This window comes from Cydia strobilella, chromosome 14 (assembly GCF_947568885.1).
Source record: "Cydia strobilella chromosome 14, ilCydStro3.1, whole genome shotgun sequence".
In the NCBI taxonomy this organism is placed as follows: Eukaryota; Metazoa; Arthropoda; class Insecta; order Lepidoptera; family Tortricidae; genus Cydia; species Cydia strobilella.
The window spans coordinates 5,032,502-5,052,997 of record NC_086054.1 but is presented as its reverse complement, the minus strand read 5'-3'; the positions used below and the strand labels follow the sequence as shown (position 1 = coordinate 5,052,997).

Sequence of the window (20,496 nt, the reverse complement as noted above, 5' to 3'; positions counted from 1 at the left end):
ATTTTAGTCACAATCGAAGTGAAAAGCAGTGTGTATAACTCAGGCACAAACGCCTATTTTTATCCTCGGCTATATAAAGCCGAGGATCGTATGAATATAACTCGCTTTGTGCCCTTGTTGTACAATCTACTATAATTCACACCGTGCACGAAATAAAGCACCAGATAATTTAGTCTAGTCATAAAAATTCAATATCGCTCTCCTTCTTGATGCGACTGGCAAATAATATTACTTGTTGGAAACCGGGTTTTTAACCTAATTTGACCCCGCTGAATCCGAATTTGCCGGTTGCCTGATTGAAATCTTGACCGGAAGGAGATATTCAGTTTAAAGGTAATTTTTTTTAGTTTTTCGTAAATAACTTAAACGGTGGAGCATAGCCAAAAATGTTCTTCTACATAAGTAATCTGCATAAAATTGACTACAAGAAAGATTCCATACAATTTTTCGCTAGGATCAATATTCAGAGAGATATTAAACGTGGGAAAGTTAATTATAATCGATTCTAAGGTCCCTTTTTTAGGTTTTCGTAAATAACTCGTAAACGGTGGCAAATAGCAAAAAATGTTGTTCAACGTAATTAATTTACACAAAATTTCCTACAAAAAAGATGCAGTACACTTTTCGCAGGGATCTATATTTAAAAGATATTAAAGAGGGAAAGTTGATTATAATTAATTCTAAGGTTCCTTTTTTTTAGTTTTTCGTAAATAATCTGTAAAGTTCGACGCATAGCAAAAAAAAAATGATACATAAATAATATTTATTCTGGAGCTTAGATATACTAATGCTTTTTCTATATTTGTTACATAATTTATTTGTTAATACTTATTTTTATAAAAACTTTAATAATTTAATTTCTAATACATATCTTAAAAACGAACTTATCTATAAAAATTAAACTAAATTAAAACAAAAAAACTAAAACTAAATAAAACTAAAATACATCTAGAAAATGTGGCCCCTTTGTCATGGTGCCGAGGATGCTGGCAGCATTTCCCAGCTGTATTGCGATGCTAATACGTTGCGCGAGAAAGCTGCCAGCTCTTCGGTCGCCAGTGAAGTCGACTAATCTTTTTGATAGTTCTTTAAACAACTGTAAAGCATTAGGACCCCACGGACCAAGGGTCTCAACCCCAAAGGGCATGAAAGTATACTCGGGGCCAAGACCCCTGTATTTATTAATTTTGAGCTTTTCGGCCGCTTTAGCCGCCGCACCCACTTGATTACTGGTTCCGTTGAGGTGGGAAGGAGCCAGTTTGTCTACACATGTAGCGTCCCACACTAGCACCCTTCCCAAACTCCACGGAACCAAAGACATACCGTCCGGTCTCTTGCAGTCGTCCCTGGCGATGCCAGTTGGCTCCAGCAAAGCTGGCACGTTGACGGATGCAAGAGACCAAGAATTATGTCATTAAATGCGGCGTGTCTAGAAAAGCGGCCAGCACTTTTTTGACAGGACAACCCGTGGTGTCCTAATTCGTCGACCTCACTGCCGCAGGGGCACCTGTGTGGAGCACAGATGCGGGCTCCAAGCCGAAGACAGGTCGCGATGCGGAGGGTGTCCGGCGTGAGGAAGGTTCCGATGTTTGGTGAAGGATATGCCCGGAGCCACTCACCGGACTCCCTCGACGCCGAAGCCCGTTCCTACTTCCGTTCTGGCCCGTTCGCGGCCTGTACTACGGCTTAGGAGGGAATTCATTGAAATTTGGCACATGATGTCGTCCCAGCTCCTTTGACAATTTGGATGAGTTGGGAAATCCTTGCTCGGGCAAGCACTTGACCAAGCTTTCTTGCTTCGTCCAAGCCCACAGTCTCATAGTTTGAGGGGAGACCCCGTAGGATTTTTCCTATGAGACTTGCGGAGCTGTGGACTGAAGACAAAAAAGCTGGCAAGGATACACTAGAAATTTTTCTGATCCCTAGCCCACCATGACGGATGGGTAGGGATGCTTGGGTCCAGGAATGGTCGCTGAGCTAAATGTTGAGAATGGATTCCAAAGTTGACTTTATAAGGTCATCTAAAGGTGAAATAATATTTTCGAATTTCCAAATAGGGCTACAGCGAATGACGTATGTCAATTTAGGGACAAAAAGGCAGAATTTAAGAATTGTAATTGCGTAATGAGGGCTTATTTCTAGAAGACGGTTTGAATAGTTTTTGAATTCGGAAATTGAATTTTGTATATAATTTTGAAAAGAGTCTTCGAAAATAGGAGATCCTAGGAGGCAAAGTGACTCGCTGTTAACTAATTTTATGTTTGGAGTTAGGGTGTTGAAGTTTTGTTCAATATTATTGTGATTAGGAATCGAATTTGGGATGTACAGTTCACATTTACTAAAATTTATTTCAAGACCGATGTTCCTAAACTCTTGTCTTCTTTGTGGACAGGTCGGACATAACAGTATCTACGTCGCCTCCGAGGATTCCATCATCCAGGTACCACACGTTAAATTTAGAATTAAGTTTTTTGATAATAGGGTTAATTGCCAAAGAGAATATTGCTGGCCCGAGCGGGTCACCCTGCTGACAGCCAACTTCTGAAGAAAGCACGTTTTCACGATATAATAATTTTGTAGGGTCCGCGTAGGATAGAAGGAGATAGTTGTAAATTTCAGGTACGTTATGTTTTGTTTCTCTAAACAGGGTGTCTCTATTTACCGAATTGAAGGCATTTTTAACAACAATTTTGATCAACACCTCAGACGTCGTGTTAGAGAGGTACGTTCGCAGGGAGTGTACGGCTGCTTCGCACCCCCCTTTGGTGCCAAAGCCTAGTTGTATTGGTTCAAAAAGAGGTTTTAATTTAGACATTATGTGCCGGACTGTTAATTTGGATGCGAGACGCCGAAGTGTTGTACCAACGGCTATTGGTCTCACCCCTCCGTCTTTCTTGTTTAGAGCGATAAGGTTGGCGCCGAAAAGAATGGGGACTATGTCAGGGTTAATGCTTCCTGTATACATTTTATTGATTAATCTTGTTATGAAATTTAGAAGCTGTTCGCCAGCATCGCCTGAAGAATGTGAAATAAGATCTTTCAGATGTTGGGGTGAGAGTCCGTCGAGGCCTGCTGCGGATCCAGTTTTAAAAGAAACAATGGCCTCGAGGGTTTCTTTACTATTAATTTGAAGACATACCTGGCTAGCCGTTGGTGGGTCGAGAAAATATGGGTTTGAAGGAGCTGGAGGGTGTTTAGTCTGTAAGGCCTTTTTCTCAGCCTACTTTTGTACGATTCTGTCGGCACCGGGATCTCCTCCTGCTTGTTTTTACAACGCCCCAGCGAGCACCGACAGCTACTGCCGCAGCGCTTGCTGGCCTTCATACAGCCGCACAACTTGGAGGAGCAGCAGCCGCGGCAGCCGCACTGCTTGGTGCGCTTGACGGCGCGCGCGGGCTCGCGCTCGGTGGATGGTCACCGTTGTGGGCGGTGAAGTTGTGTATGCGTTGCGCCCGTGAACGAGTGTAGACCGGCGAGGCTCTCCCATCAGGATTGTCATGATTCTTCCTTTCCTCTTTCTTCTCGTCGGAAATCTCTATAGAGTTCTCTTTCTCCAATCATGTATGGATTAGACCCCGCTCATTATTATACTGCTCCGGGATTAAGTTGGGATGCAATGTTAAGAACTACAAAAATAAAACTAGAACTCCTAACTGATATTGATAAAATAGCCTTTATAGCAAAAAATATTCTAGGTGGCATATCACAATGTAGTAATAGATACGCGAAAGCTAATAATACATTTTTGAAAGATTATGATCAAAATATCCCATCGTCATTTCTTATGTATTTTGATGCAAATAACCTTTACGGGTGGGCTATGTCTCAATGTCTTCCTACCGGTAAATTTGAATGGGTCAATACAGATACTGACTTTAATATATCTGATGACGCTGATCATGGTTTCATTTTAGAAGTTGATCTCGAATACCCTAATGAGTTGCATAACTCTCATTCAGACTTGCCATTCTGTCCTGAAAACGTTTGTTTGGGTAATTCCAAAGAAAAAAAATTAATTCCTAATTTAAATAGAAAAACGAATTATGTCATTAATTATAGAAACCTAAAACAGTGTTTGAAGAATGGTTTGAAATTGAGTAAAATCCATCGCATTCTTAAATTTCAGCAGTCTATGTGGTTAAAAAGTTACATAGATTTGAACACCCACATGCGATCGCAGGCATCATCCGATTTTGAAAAAGATTTCTTTAAACTAATGAATAATTCAGTGTTCGGTAAGACCATGGAAAATGTTGCAAAACGCGTAAATGTCAAATTGTTAAATCACTGGGAAAATCGAGGAAAATCGCAGGGGGTTCAAACTTTGATAGCGAAACCTGAGTTCCATAGTTTATCTATATTTTCTGAGAATTTAGTAGCCGTTCAATTGAATAAAACTAAAATATTTTATAATAAACCGATTTATTTAGGATTTTGCGTATTAGATATATCGAAAACTTTGATGTATGACTTTCACTACAACTACACGAAAACTAAATATCCAGACAATCTTAAGCTTCTTTATACAGATACAGATAGCTTAGTATATCAAATTTTCACGGAAAATTATTACGCAGATATAAAATCAGATCTTAATTTATATTTTGATACATCTGACTATCCTCCTAACAATAAATATGATTTGCCATTAATAAATAAAAAGCGATTAGGATTTTTCAAAGATGAAAATAATGGTAGAATGTTCAAAGAGTTTGTAGGTCTGCGATCTAAAATGTATGCCTTAGATGTTGAAAAATATGATGAGAATGATGAGAAAACTGAAAAATACGGTGTTTTATCAAAAGCCAAAGGGGTCAATATATGTGTTACAAAAAAATTTACTCTTGATAATTACAAAACGTGTCTATTTAATAAAAATGTGCAACGCGCTCAAATGCTAAGATTTAAATCTATAAAACATATAATATTCACTCAAAAAATAAATAAAATATCATTATCGCATGATGATACACAACGATACTTATTAGAAAACTCTTCTGACACTCTTGCGTGGGGTCATTATAAAATACCACAATAATTGTAGTTTCAAAGTTGTAATATAATCACACAGAACATTCGAATTCCAAATTATTGTTTGTACATTGTATATTTTTAAGATATTACTTGTAAGCATGTAAAAAAAAATTAAAATTAATTTTCTTTTATTGTATATTTTAAGGTATTTTTGTAAATATGAAAAAAAAAATTAAATTATTACCACCGCTAAAAGTATCGGGATACTTGGTGTCGACATTACGAACGAAGTCCAGTTTCGTAGTCATCTGGAACAAAAAGCCAAACTGGCCTCCAAAAAGCTTGGGGTGCTTAACAGAGCCAAACAGTGCTTCACACCGGGTCACCGACTTTTGTTATATAAAGCGCAGGTTCGACCCCATATGGAGTACTGTTCTCATCTCTGGTCTGGCGCTCCACAATACCAGCTCCTTCCCCTTGACTCCATCCAACATCGGGCAGTTCGTATTGTCGGCAATTCCGAACTTACTGACGGCTTAGAACCTCTTAGTCTTCGGAGAGACGTTGGCTCTCTTTGCATGTTCTACCGTCTGTACAATGGGGAATGTTCCGAAGAACTTTTTGATCTGGTGCCATCGTCTCGTTTCTATCACCGCACCTCCCGCCAAAGGAGCAAAGCTCATCCTCACTTCTTAGTCACATGGCACACCATGAATAAGCGGGCATCCCGCTCGTTTCTTCCCAGAACGTGCAGAATGTGGAATGAGTTGCCTCCTGAGGTATTTCCTTTGTGCTACGACATGGGATTCTTCAAGAAGCGGGTATTTAGGGTTCTCAAGGGTCGGCAATGCTTAAGTGGCTCCTGTGATGTTGCTTACGTCCATGGGCGACGATGACTGCTTCCCATCAGGCGGCTCGTCTGCTCGTTTGCTGAATATCACATTAAAAAAAAAAAAAAGTATTATTTGTGTTAGATATGTAAAAATTGTTTAGTTTAAGTATCTTTTTTGTGTTAAATTTTAACTGGTGGTGGTAAAGGTGATTTTTGATGAGTTTATAGCGAAGGTGCTGGCTATGTAGGTTCAGAAGGTTTGTAGTAGAAGTGAAACACTTGTCTATGTACAAGAATTGAATGAATTTATTTACAGAATACACGGTTTATATACAAAAATGGTGGAAAGAAAGAAAGAGACATATTTACATAGAAGAGTGAAACAAGAGATAACCCCGCGCGGGGCGCGCGGGGGAGGTACGCTGGTACATGCCGCAGGCGCGCGCGGCGCGCCTATAAAACTGAGTGGCCCGCCTTCGCGAGTCCTTTCGCTCGCCGGCCGCTGTGGAGTCAACATCGTGTCGTCGGTCCGCCGTGCCCCGCTGCGCCGCCTCGCGCCCGCTGCTTGGAAACAAGACACGACGAGTCCGACGAAGATGCTGCAGGATATTCCAAGAAAAAAAAAGTATCTTCATTGAAGACAAATCCTCTTCGTCAAGACAAATATAGTTTCGTATATAGGTGGAAACAATGTTGTCTTCAGTCAAGTAAAATATTGTTTCATTTATATTGTCTTATTTCAAGACTATCGGTTTTGAAACAAGAATTTCGTGTTTATCACTGAAGAATTTACCATTGTCTCGGATGAAGACTATTCATTGTCTAGATAGTCAAGACAAATAATGTCTTATATATAGGCGGAAACAATGTTGTCTTAGATTAAGAATTCTTAATATTCTTAGCTGAAGACATGTTTGCCTTGAGGCAAGCATTGTATGTTTTGAACTGAAACTACATTTTATTGGGTGAAGCCCTAATATTCTCAGCTGAAGACATGTTTGGCTTATGGTAAGATATGTGTGTTTTGATCAGAGACTACAAATTATTGGGTGAAGCCTTAATATTCTTAGTTGAAGACATGTCTGCCTTGAGGCGAAACTTAAATGTTTTGAACTAAGACTGCATGTTATTGCGTTAAGCCTTAATATTCTTAGCTTAAGTATTGTATGATTTGAACTGAAACTACATTTTATTGGGTGAAGCCCTAATATTCTCAGCTGAAGACATGGTTGGCTTATAGCAAGACATGTGTGTTTTGATCAGAGACTACAAATTATTGGGTAAAGCCTTAATACTCTTAGCTGAAGACATGTTTGCCTTGAGGCAAGACGTGTCTATTTTGAACTGAAACTACATTTCATTGGGTGAAGCCCTAATATTCTCAGCTGAAGACATGTTTGGCTGATGGTAAGACTTGTGTGTTTTGATCAGAGACTACTTATTATTGGGTGAAGCCTTATTATTCTTAGCGGAAGTCATGTTTGCCTTGATGCGAAACTTGTCTATTTTGAACTGAGACTACGTGTTATTGAGTGAAGCCTTAATATTCTTAGCTGAAGATTTGTTTGCCTTTTGGCAAGACATATTAGATTTTTAAGTACCTAGCTAGCTTGTTTTCGAGCAATCCAAAACAAACCAGCTAGCTACTTAATATTTAATATGTTTCGCCTCAAAACAAACATCTGTTTATTTAGTTAAGAATATTATGTTTCCCTCGGTGACACCTTACCAAACATAAACATGTGATAGTACATACGAGATCAATTATATAAAAAACCAAAAAGTCGTGACAAATCATAATTAGAATTAAGGCAACATTCAATACAGCACAATAGAAGGACTACTAATACAAGAAATAAAACCTTTTAAAAATTATAATGTTTTTATTATTTAATAAAAATAACACTTTGATCAGGGTCAAAATCCCTATTATCTTGTTACTTATATACGTTAATTTGTACTTGTACAAGAGTACACGGGGACTTACGTTACGAGTATGCTTGTAATTTACAAATACAACAAATACAAATAGTTTATTTACGGAGAAGTAACAATTAAGACAATGAAATAGAGTATTCCCAAGGCTTCGAAAATTAATATACAGTCAAATGTAAAAATATGGGTGCACACATCATACTCAAAAATATGTCCCATAAATCTTATGTCAGCGAATCAAGAACTATGGGACATATTTTTGAGTAAGTTGTATACACCCATATTTTGACACTTGACAGTACGTAGAAAATCTAAACAAAAATATTAATCAAAAATATACAGTCAGCAATACTATTCGCTTAGCACCTTTGCATACAATTTTTTATGCAGAGGCGGTACCTTTTCTCTGCAGCTGGCTCTGAGCTGTACACGTAAAGCCTGTCATATTAATCTGAGCAAGCCTCAATAATAAATATGTACGCAGCTGAAAACTAATAAATATGTGTAACTAATATTTCTCAAAATTATTTTACCAAGTCAAATGACATAAATATCTACACAATGGTTTTTAAAACATTACAAATCTGTACTAACGTTTTCCAATTTAAGTAGATGTTCATAAATACCTTTTCTCTACAGCTTACTGTACTTATACAGATATTTAATGGTTTTCAGTTGCTTACATATTATGGAGAGGATTGCTCAGATTAATGTGACAGGCTTAATGTGTACATTTTTGATTGATAAATCTGGTTAGATGTACATATTTATTTTTGAAGCCTTCGAAATGCTCATAAATTTATGAAGTCGACTGTACACAGAATCTTATCGTATTTAACTTATATGTCGTTTTCAAGCAAAAGGTACCACATTGTCGCTTGCCATAAGGATGCTCTGAACGGTTATTCGTATAAAGATACAAGAAAATTTCGTTCTTATGGTAAACGTCAAAGTGGTAGGTACATTTTGCTTAAAAACGTCACATATAGTTTTGCTATCACCTCCTGAGTCCCATGTACTTTTATAAAAGGCAAAATAAAATATTTGTTCTTCTATTACAATGTTCCTTATATACCTAAAAAAAATAAAAGGTGGGAGAGTCAGGAAGTTAATTTTGAATACTAAACGACACAAATACGGGATTTTTAACTCTTTAAATCCACATAAAAACATTCATTTAACTTCCTGATTAAAGTAGTGTTTTACAATCACAATCTCCTAAAGTAACCAGTCTTGATTTAGTGGTGATTTCCACAACAAATGCCATATAATGAGATGAGTAACCTACCGTTTCTAGTTCTTTACACAAAAACGAAACCGTAGTGTGATCCGATTCCTTTACAAAAATTCGGTCTATCTTATAAAATAATGGAAAGTTAATGTCGTACTTATACAAAATAACGTTTTTGTCATTGTACTTTACACCATTATTTTCGTAATACTCAACACAGATGTACTCTGCTTCGTTTAATTCACTTGGGTAATGTTGTACATGAATTATTTTACCACACGTAATACTGTCAGAAAAGCTGTCTTGCACAATTAATCTATAACTAGTTTTTAACTGGTGCCTTGTCGCTAGTGTTAAAGGTAAGTTTTTTCTACAAGATATTGACTGAGCTACTGCCTTCAACTCTTTATGCTTTGATTCAAACTTAAACGCGCTGACTAGTATGGGTGGCCCAATTTGTTCGATCACTCTCGGGTAATGCAGAAGAAAATGGTGTTTGGGTTTCAAAGTACAGTGGAATTTACTTTGTAGATTTTCGAGATAACTTTCGATCAAATTAGTCAGATACCCAAGAAGTTCCGGAGTAAAGACCTGAGATGTTAATATGTCTGTTATTTCCAGAAGGCGTAAGTAATGAAGCCAAGTTTGATCATTCACATCCTTCACTAAGTCGCCTACAATAAATCTAAAGTTACGAACGAGGCACAACATTTCCGAAGCGGAAAAAATTAGTTGTCCATTAAGTAGATGTTGCTTAGTAACTGATGGTGGACAATTTTTTTCAGTTCTTAAGTAAGTGAAAAACTTAATTCGGGCATTTAGTGTCTTCAGTGAAAAATAGTTACTGTCAAGTAACTGTTTGATAATAATACTCATATCATATCTATGTACGCCTTCACACAGGTCGTGCATAACGTCACAAGTCAGATTTTTATAAGTATGAAAATTTAACTGATGCCATACGCATTCTTCTTTTATTCCTATTTTGTCTTGACAATGTTTTTCATACTCAGTAGTTTTTCGAATATTTTCAAGTCGCTCTTTCGTGTCTGTTTTAGTTAAGTGCTTGGATGTTATACAGAATCTACAAAAAATATTTGATGAAAAGCTCTCATGTAACCCTAAAATTGAGTGTAGGCCTAAGTTGTCACCAGACATATTTGCAAGACAAAATTTCACTACAGTTGAATGTCCTTTACTAAATATTAAGATACCTTCCCGTTCTAGAAACTTAAGTTCTTCAATTAAAGGGCCAAAAATGGCTTCATTGCCAAACATAGTTTTATCTGCGGTATAAAATACATGCGCTAGCAAAATATTTTCTAAACGGCTACTAAATTTAGGGGGTATTGTAGAAATAGTTGCAAACACAACTCCTATCTTCTGATTACCCGCATGACTTCCTAGCGGATTTCCCGATTCAAAATCGTCGTAATAAATTGTTAGCGGTAAAATGTTTTCATCCTTACACTGTTTGCGTAAATCTTGCCAACAATTCCCATTTACTAAGTTTCTCAGGGTGACATTATCTTTACAAATAGCTTTTTCATAATTTAATATAGGTATCATCTAACACGTTCGGTACTTCCAAAAACGATTTGAGACTTTCCCTCAACGGAACCATATAGGAACATCTATTTATCAATGTCATTTCCACACTACCATGCACTGATTTAGTATCTTCCGAGACTCCAACTGTTTTTGGAACCGGCTTAGTATATGTACGCAACTTTTTTAAACATTCGATTCTCTTATAATCAGTTCCTAAGTTTTTAAAAGAATTTTGGAGCAGTGACAGCATCGATGAACATTCTTCTGATATACTACTCAAAGCTTTCTTTAATATCAGAATTGGTTCAGATGTAAATATACCAGTTACTAATTGTACTATAGTTTGAATTACTGTTCTGGGTAAGCTAGAAATACTGTATAGTTGAGACACAAATGAGAGAAGTAATTTATTTAATTCAACTTCAAAATTGGATGACGGCGAACTTTCATTGCTATAGTTATTGTGTGAAATTGTATCAGACACAGAAGGAAAGTAGGTAGGTTCAGTAGGTTCATCAGTAGTGATGTGGTTAATACTCGTTACTGAATCGCTTTTTTTCTCTTGAATTTCCGTCATACAAACATTATTTTCGTTCTGAACACCATGATAGCCACATATATGTTTTTTCAAAGAGGATTTTGTATGATAAACTCGCTCACAGTTTTCAGATGAACGAAATAAGTTTTGAAATCATGGTATTCACTTTTACATATTGAACACTGCATCTTATTAAAATAAATTAAACGAAACAGAGTATATTCTTACGTGAAACACCTAACATTTGGCATTGGAAACTAAGTCTGAAATGTAAGGCGGTATCACGTCGTATTTTGTACTTATATTATAAACACATTTCTGAATCAGTAAATACAGATGGTAGCCTGCGTTTGGATAAGACACGTGAAGTGTGTGATAACACTTGAACAGTGTATCGATGGCTTTATAAGCACTTTTTGGTAAACGTACCTTACTTTGTCTATAATCAGATAATAAGGTCCCCCAGTACTGTCGGTTGAGCAGCGTATTATGTAAGGTTGTACCGTCTTTTTTTCCGATGCAGCGACCGAAGCAAGTTTATCGATATGCGTTTGAATATCGCCAGGCGTCTAAAATAAAATATAATATTAAATACCGCGCGAAATCGCCTTTTCATACAAACGTAGTCCTCATTTTCCTCTCTAGATATAAAATATTTTATACCCCTATGCCCCTACGTTTGATTTTTTTTGAAATTTTAATTATTATAAGAGTTAGGAGAATTTAAAACTTTGTATGAAATCAGTTTATCCATTAATAGTACATTATTGCAGAGGCCGGGAAATAGGCTTGTGCCTGCTCGGTCACTTCAGAGAGCGCTCCGCTCTCGGTCAATCGGTCAAACGAACTAGTTCGGTCTTTTAGTTCCTTTAGTTCAGTTCGGTCGTTGAGAGCTGGGAACTGAGCGCCGACCGAAAATTAAAATTTCGTTACCTGTCTTTTCGCTCTTTACGTATTCGAGCGATAGAGAGGCAAATTAACGAAATTTCGATTATCGTGTTTAGCGGTTTTTCCTATATTTACTGATTGAATAGGTAAAATGAAATTAAAGTTGTATGATAATTACGATATAACGATTAAATCATTATAACTATAAATCAATATATTTGATTTTCCTTCATACTTTTCAGGCTTAGGACTGTCATGTCGTTCTTATTTAAAAAGAATGGCGTAGGCGTATTTAAAAATCAAATATTTACAATGATTACTGATTTTAGTTGATTATTTAAATCTGCATATTTACATAACTCTTCTTTCTTTGTGTAGTGATGTACACAATATACAATATAATAAATTTACTAATGTTTTTTTTTATTATTTTTTTTTTTGTTTTTTTTTTTGTTTTTTTTTTGTTTTTTTTTTACGACAGATATTTACATTTTCACATTCCTACATATTGTAATGCAGGAATAATAATTGTTGCACTTTTTTTGGCGCCAAAAGTGTTCTCCTTTGATTAAGTTCTTGCCCAGCGCTAGAGAACACCCGCTCGCAAGACACCGAGGTAGCCTGCATACACAATCTTCGTTTCATATACAGGTACACGCGTGGATATATGTCCCGTTTTTTATGCCACCATTCCAGAGGATCTTGTTTTCGGTGGATATATTGTTCCTTAAGGTATCCATCATACTCCCTTATAGCTGCAGCTGTTTGGTTTTCCGGCTGTATAACTGTAGCTTGTTCGAGGTCGTACTCGTCCCAGATCGATATTGTACTTTCTTGTGGCTCTGATCGTTGAGGCTCAGTACATTCGGTACGCTGCAGTGGCTGTGGTACTTGTGTTTGCGGTTGTTCTGTCTGAGAGGGGAAAGGAAGCCGGACCTCGCTTATTCTTTTGCGAAGACTCGCTAGCTCTTTCAAAAGCCTCTGGTGTTCGAAATCCCCTCTTCTTAAACCTGGGGTCTAAAATTGTGCTGTCTGCGTACACAACGTTCTTTTCTAGATCACGAAACCTAAGTTCAATTTGCCTTGTAAGCGTGTCTATTAAAGTTTTAATCTCCATGTATTCTTCATTTTGATTGGCGTTGGCGCAAGCAACTATGTGTTTGTTCATGAATTGAACGAATACGAGAACTTTCGACAGAGTGACATTTTTCTCCGCACTTATTTCGTTGGTTATTTCGTAGAACGGTTTCAAGATGGGCACAGCTTTTTTGACGATGATCCATTCTCGCGAGTCAAGAAGCAAGTCAGTTCTGCTTAAAATACCCAATGCGCTCTGGACAGCGTCTTTTATCTTTAAAATTCGGTCCAGCATATCAAAACACGAGTTCCAACGTGTTGGACAATCTTGCTTTAATTTTAAAGATGGAAGACCTTGTTGTTGCTGCATTTGTATCAATTTAATTTGAGCGACATTACTTCTCTTAAAAAACTCGACAATCGATTTTACTTTCGTAACCGTTTCTGTTATGTCGAGGAGGCCCCTTTGCACAGCTAAATTTAGAGAATGTGCAAAGCAGCTCAGGGACCTCCAATTCCCTAAGCGCACAGCAGCCAACACATTAGCAGCATTGTCACTTACGATAGCTGAAATTTTGTTAGTAATTTGCCATTCTTCTATTAAATCTTTAATAAAAGCACACAAATTTTCGCTCGTATGTCGATCGGTATAATGTATACATCCCAGTAATACCGACGACAACTGAGTTGTATTGTCGTCTATGAAGTGGGCCGTGACGGCTATGTATCCATCACAGGTTGTGGCCGTCCAGCCGTCAGTGCCTAAACACACGGCATAGGTTTCAGCAATTTTTTTCTGAATCTCAGCAAAAATTTCTTGATAAATCTTAGGTATCAGTGTGTTGCTTAAAGTTTTTCTTGTAGGCAACTGATAACCCGGGCATGTCGAAACCATTTCTATTAGCGTACGGAACTCGGGTTCTTCTACAATTCTTAATGCATGATGACCTTTAGCCACCATCTTCACGACTTGCCGATCTAACCGTTCGACGCGACTTGCAGCGGGTGGCCGTCGCACGTAATTGGTAATAGTGTTCGTAACAGGCCCGGATGGCTGTGGCCTTGGGAGTGTCAACGAGGCTTGAGGCTGGCCAATGAAGCTTGTACTTGTTGTGGGTATGGAGACAAAATTTAGGTCTCTTTGTAGCAATTCTTCGGTCTCAACCGTCGATGTCTGTCTTTCAATAGTTAGACACCGTAGGGTGTTTATTCTTTAAATGTCGGTTCAAATTACCTAAAGAACCATTTTTGGTGCTTATGGTCTGATGGCAATAATTACATTTAGCATGATGCTCATTTACAGGTGCAAAATGCTGCCAAATTTGACTTCTTTTCCTAATTGGCGGCATTTTCAATTTTTCACTATGTACTTGTTGTACATGTAATAACTAAAAAAAACATATACGCTTATACAGTACCAACACCACTTTTTTTAGTTTTTTTTCAATATGCACTTCACTATTCAACTATATTTATTTATTTGTTTATTAAAACAACGAAACTAACGAAAGCGTAAGTAAAACTAGTAAAATCAAAACATTAGCATCATCGCTTTGTATTTAAAAAGAAAATTGATCCTTAACACGTTAATCATAATACTCAGTTTTCCGTAACGTAAATATGGAAAGGACGGCAACGTCTGTCGGTGTCGGTATTATTAAGTATGTATCTCATTCGAATCGAAACGAAACATATCCGTGAAGCCCGTTTTAGAAGTTAGTCCATATCCCTCTCTTTCGCTCCTACTAATCAAGTGACAAAGACGGCGATAGACACGATCTCTGTGTATTGCTGTTAGTATTAGACCCCAAAGCAAACTGACGACGCGGCAGCGTAAAATCGTTCATCTCTCTCGCACTTGTGGCGGCGACATTGCTAACCGTTTCGTTCAGTGCGTTTTCCGTTCCGTTTCACTCAGTCAAGCGCTCACCTCACCGCTCACTACTGAACTAAAGGACCTAAAGACCGATTAAGAGCGAGAAATGCGATTTAGTTCCTTTCGGTCCTTGACGGGATTTCATTCCTAACAGTTCTTAGTTCGTGACCGACTCAAGCCTACCGGGAAAGTGCAATTCGTGGATGAGACGAATCCACGAATTGCTATTCCTGCCGAGGCACATATAGTGCTTTTCTCCAAACATGCGAGGAAATAAGGTAAAATAATCATTATTTAAGCAACAAGCATCATTCAAATCGAACCTTCACATCAAAAACGTCAAAAAAATTCCCTCTTTAATTATTTTTTTAAAGTTAAAGGGACAACTTATTCTGCCATTCAGTACCATTCGATATACGTTCATTCAATATAATTGTGCAATATAGTTGGTCAAGCAAATCTTGTCAGTAGAAAAAAGCGGCAAATTTAAAAAATATAGGCGGGAAGCGTTGTCACATAGACAATCGGAATTTCGCGCCTTTTCCTACTGAAAAAGTTGTTTGACAGACAAACAATACAGTAATAAGTTATTACTGTATTGTTTTTTTACTTCCTGTCCGGTAGAAAAGGACAGAATGATTTGTTTTTTTTTTTATTATTTGAGTTTGACAATAAATAAGAACTTCCCGTACTATTTCTGCTACAATAAGGTGAACATTTCCGAGCATATTGGAGAAAAAATCTAAAAAAGTCAAACCTAGGGGCATAGCTATGGTTAATATACATCAAATTATGTAAAAATATTTTCCAAAATGTCAAAATCCAGAAAGGAAAATGGGGACTACGTTTGTATGGAGAATCGGCCGGCCCTCCCCTTTCCTCTTAATTCAAGAAGTTTCATAGTATTAGATTATTACTGTTATTAGTTTTATAGATCAAATTCCATAACCGGTTATGGTATTGTTTAAGGCGAAAAAAAAACAATCGTGAAACGGTTGTAACACTTGCAAAGGCCACTTGCATCACCCCACTAACCCGGGGTTAACCGGTTACACCGTTAACCCAGCGTCAAATTATACTGGTGACCACGGTAACTCCAGATTTAACCGCTTCACCCCGGGTTAGTGAATGGTGCAAGTGGCCCTTACTGATTAAGGTTATTCAATGCTAAGAACAAAACCTTTCAAATAACATTTAATACCAAGAAAAAGCCAAAATTAGCCAGTTCTAAATGAATGAATACAAACAATACAATAAATATAGGTATATGTTTACAGTAGACTACACGCTTTGTATCACCGCACCGCTCGCCATCGGCAGGGTGTTCATCCTCACACCCTAGCACCTAAATGGTCGCGTACTGTGCGGTTTAAGAGGAATTTCCTCCCGCGTACGCTTCGGCTGTGGAATGAGCTCCCTGCCGAGGTTTTCCCGAGGGGCTTACAGTATGGGGTTCTTCAAAAAAGGAGTGTACAGGTTTTTAAAGGGTCGGCAACGCGCGTGTAATATCTCCGGTGTTGCAGGCGTCCATAGGCTACGGTAACTGCTTACCATCAGGCGGGCCGTATGCTTGATTGCCACCGACGTGGTATAAAAAAAAATGAAGAGAATTTACGTAAATGAATAAACATTTTTGTTTTTTTACCTTAACGTCAACAATAAAGCTGTCTATGCACTCTGCTATTGAAAATTTTTGGCGTCTGTTTAAGCGACCCTTTGGAGGCACCAATCGGCACAGAAGTTTGATTTGTAGTGGAAGTTTGTCATCTAAAACAAAAACATTTAATTGTTATAAAATATGCATTATTTCGTATTTAATATACAGGGTGGAATTTCTTAATGGGTCAGTGAGGGCAGCTACCAGATCCCGTGCTGCTATCGGAAGAAAAGGATATCTTCAGCCAAGAATACCAATATGCTCGGCAACATTGTTTAAATATAAGTAAATAAATTTGTCCTTCAGTTTCAGTACACCTGCATGAAAGAAGTTCTATTTCGAGCAAGTGTGATAAAAATGATGTACATTATGTATATTATGATTGTGTATATTATGTACTGATGATATTGTTGTTACCTACCATTATCCGTTAATTTGTTGATATTATTCGACAGAGTCTTTGTGTTCTCATCGTTACAGACCGTGTTTTTAATTTGCTCTATCTTTTGCATAAATTCACACCATTTAATATGTAAAGAATTGGTTTTATCGGGACCATACATCCTATCGAAATCTAAATGGATCTGTAAAATATAAGAGAAAAGTCAATGAGGGTTCTGTATCCAAAGCGTGCCAATGAGCTGCTGTTACTAAGCCTGTGCTGCCCCTTCATCCATCAGTCTGTCAGATCATCAGATTTATATCGATAGAAGGTTTATATTAAATTAATTTTTAGCCTTTTATTCCGACTCATTTTACAAACTATTAAGGTTATATCTAATTTATATTAATTAATTTTAATTTATATCTAAACACTCTCTTCCAAGAGTAAGACACATAGTTTACACAATAAATATTTCTGAAGAATTTTGCTCCCTACATAAAAGAAATTTAGACAATAATAGTGATTTGTTTTACAAGAGGTCAAAGTTATTGTTTAACCACTCGTGCTAATATTGATACCCCGAGTAAGCGAAAGATTGCGACATTGAACCACGAGCGTAGCGATTGATTCGAAAAGTGGAATCTTGAGCGTTGCGAGGGTTTCAATGCACGAGAGTTAACCAAATTTTGACACTGAGTGAAACACAAAGTTTTTCACCATACCAGCACATGAAAAATACTAATTGTAAAACAATATCAAGCAAAATCAATTCAAAATTAATGTTATTAAATATTTATCATTCAAAATTATCCTTCAAAAGTCAATTCTACCAGCCAACATAAGGAAACAACTCAAAATTTGCATTTGATTACTTTGCTACACATGTGGATAAAATGCAACTTTCTCATCCGTTTTTGAACAATCACTTTTTGCACAAACAGTTTTTGAACAAACAGCCTTTACCAGCTGGTTTGGTGAACTTTCTTTTTCGCCATAGGCAACCCATGTGCAGTTTCTCAAAGTACCTATATTTTATCTAACATAAATATACATTCAGAAACTGCACAATATATCTGACTGGGAATTGGCCTAGCGAAATGAATGCTCGCTCAGTCAGGATGATGCGGCTATTCAAAAGAAGTTTTAGTCACTTTCACTTACCAAGACATCGCTTTTAGTGTCGTTTAATGTAGGCCAATATTTTATAAATTCACCCACGGTTTCAAATTGTTGCAGCTGCCGAAGTTCAAATGAAGATTTCCACTTATTAATAACATCTTCCCAAGGCTCACAATTGTTTTTTAACCATATGACATCATCTTTATATGTCTCTGAAAAAAGATTTTATTTATTTATTTTATTATACGAACTTCGACTAGGTACCTCTGTACATTATGCTACGATCTAACTACATACGAGGGCTGCTACTTATGTATCCGGAAAACCAATAAAATAACAAACATCTATAATTATAACCCCCTAATCGGGGGGCAGGCACAAATGAGAATATCTCATTCCCATCTGCCCCCGGCAGGAACAGATGGGAATAGGGTCATTCCCATCTACGCCTGGCGGGGACAAATGGGAATGAATCCTTCCCATGTGTGACCGCCTCGGTTTATCCTATCTTGTAATTAATATAATAGTAATAAAAAAAGTTATGCCATACAAATATGAAGGTATACTGTTACTATTAGATAAACTATTGGCCAGTAGATACTGGATGTTAAGAAAAATATAAATAATAATAATATTATGATAATTCTGTGTCTTACATGGCCAAATGTACACAAAAGGCATCCCCATGTATGACCACCAAAGGAGCGGATACTTCCCGGGCATCTCCAAAGTATTATCCAAAACAATAGCACTACGTTGTATCTACAGCTATACTGCTAACTACATAGAACTATCTAAACTAAAGCATACTACAATAAGGTAATGTCAATAAATAAACCTTCTAGATCTTCTAAATTTTTAGCTCTTTTGCTTTTATCGGGACTTCCTTTAGCTGTTGCTTTTCTTTTACGTTCACCAGATATGTAAAGAGTGTTACGTATTTTATCTACTAGTTTGCCTCGTGCAAAACCTGGTTTACCAGATATGGAGTCTCTCTTTTTGACAGGAGGAACAAAGTATGTTCCAGCATTTTCGGTTGGAAATAAAGCTATAATTTTAGCAGTAAGTATATTATATTCTTCGTGATTAATACGGCTGAAAAAATATCTAACATTTAGGCAAAGAGAAAAATATGTTGGACAAGGACATACTTGTTATCAGTGAATGTAATTATTAATAAGATGTAAGGGTAACATAACAGATAAATTCAACTTACTGATTAACAACTCGTGTGAAAATGCGCCTAGATATAACATTAGTTAAGTTATTTCGATGTTTATTTGTTAGCTGATTATGTGTGTCGTAATAAGTAAGAATGCTATTTCCTGTAGGTGAAGTAGACAACAATGTTTTTAAATCGAAATCCGGAAATGGCGGACGACATGATATCGCTTCCAGCACGAATTTTTCCTCTATATCTGGGTCGACTTCACTGACAGTGGGCACTGTAGAGGTCTTTGTCTGAGAGAAAAATATACAGTTTTTATTTTCCTAGTTAACACTATACTTCGTTTTTTTAGCATTAGAAAGGACTTCGCAGAAGTAAGCTTGTGATTACAAATCGGGCACTTTTTGCGGTCTAATTTTGAAGTAAATTATAAGTATTGTCTATGCCACATTATTTAGATAATTCCATTTTTATTAACATTTAGAGAGCCTAATAAAAATTGCATGCTTACTTGTGTGGAGTTCTTTCTAATGCTATGCTAACCGAACTATATCTATAAAATGAATGTTGGAAACAAGAGAGTACAAACCTCCGCAGTTAAAAATTCGTTAATTTTGTTTTTCAAATCCAAGCGTGTGCTGATTTTCGGACACAATTCTCTTAAAATGTCATCGGTCAATTCTTTGAGATGTGATTTTTGAATTCCATTTTCTGAAATAAATAAATAATACGATTACACTAGGTACACTGCTGCCATCAAGAGCAAGCGGGGCCAGTAGTACTTACCCGTCTCACTTTTCTTTCTACAGGCAACTAAAACTCATTGAGACAATTCTAAAAACGCCAAACACAATTAGGTTTCGTTGTTTTATCACAGATTTCCTATGGCCACCTCCTGTCTACATCATCAGATCAGCTCGATGGTATTGCATTGTCACCAGACTTACATATGTATGAAATTTTGCAGCTTCATTGGAAGTCGGTATTACTAGTAATTTTATTTTAATTTAAATTCAAGTTTCTTCAATAAAATATCTCGAGTTATCAACTTCCCATCGTGTCGTGTACCGAATTTGACCCGTACATGTATAGATATACTATATTTACCTATTTAAAACTCTTCTGACATTGGAACAAGTTTCGTTATGTGAAAAAAATTTGACTAACTTCTTGTGTCCCGTGTTTATCTTATAAATTGAGTCTGATAATTTTTCTAAGATTTTATATGGACCAACTTTTATTTCATCAAGTTTCTTTCTATTTAA

At 36.9% G+C, this 20,496-nt stretch overlaps 1 long non-coding RNA gene across 1 annotated transcript; it reads right to left on the bottom strand.

Moving 5' to 3' along the window:
- Positions 1 to 11,312: 11,312 nt before the first annotated feature.
- Positions 11,313 to 18,644, bottom strand: LOC134747348 (uncharacterized). Its single transcript, XR_010128319.1, has 4 exons — positions 18,106 to 18,644; positions 16,981 to 17,143; positions 16,548 to 16,669; positions 11,313 to 11,630 (listed from the first exon to the last, which is right to left on the bottom strand). It is a non-coding gene; the product is annotated as an uncharacterized LOC134747348 (long non-coding RNA).
- Positions 18,645 to 20,496: the final 1,852 nt, after the last annotated feature.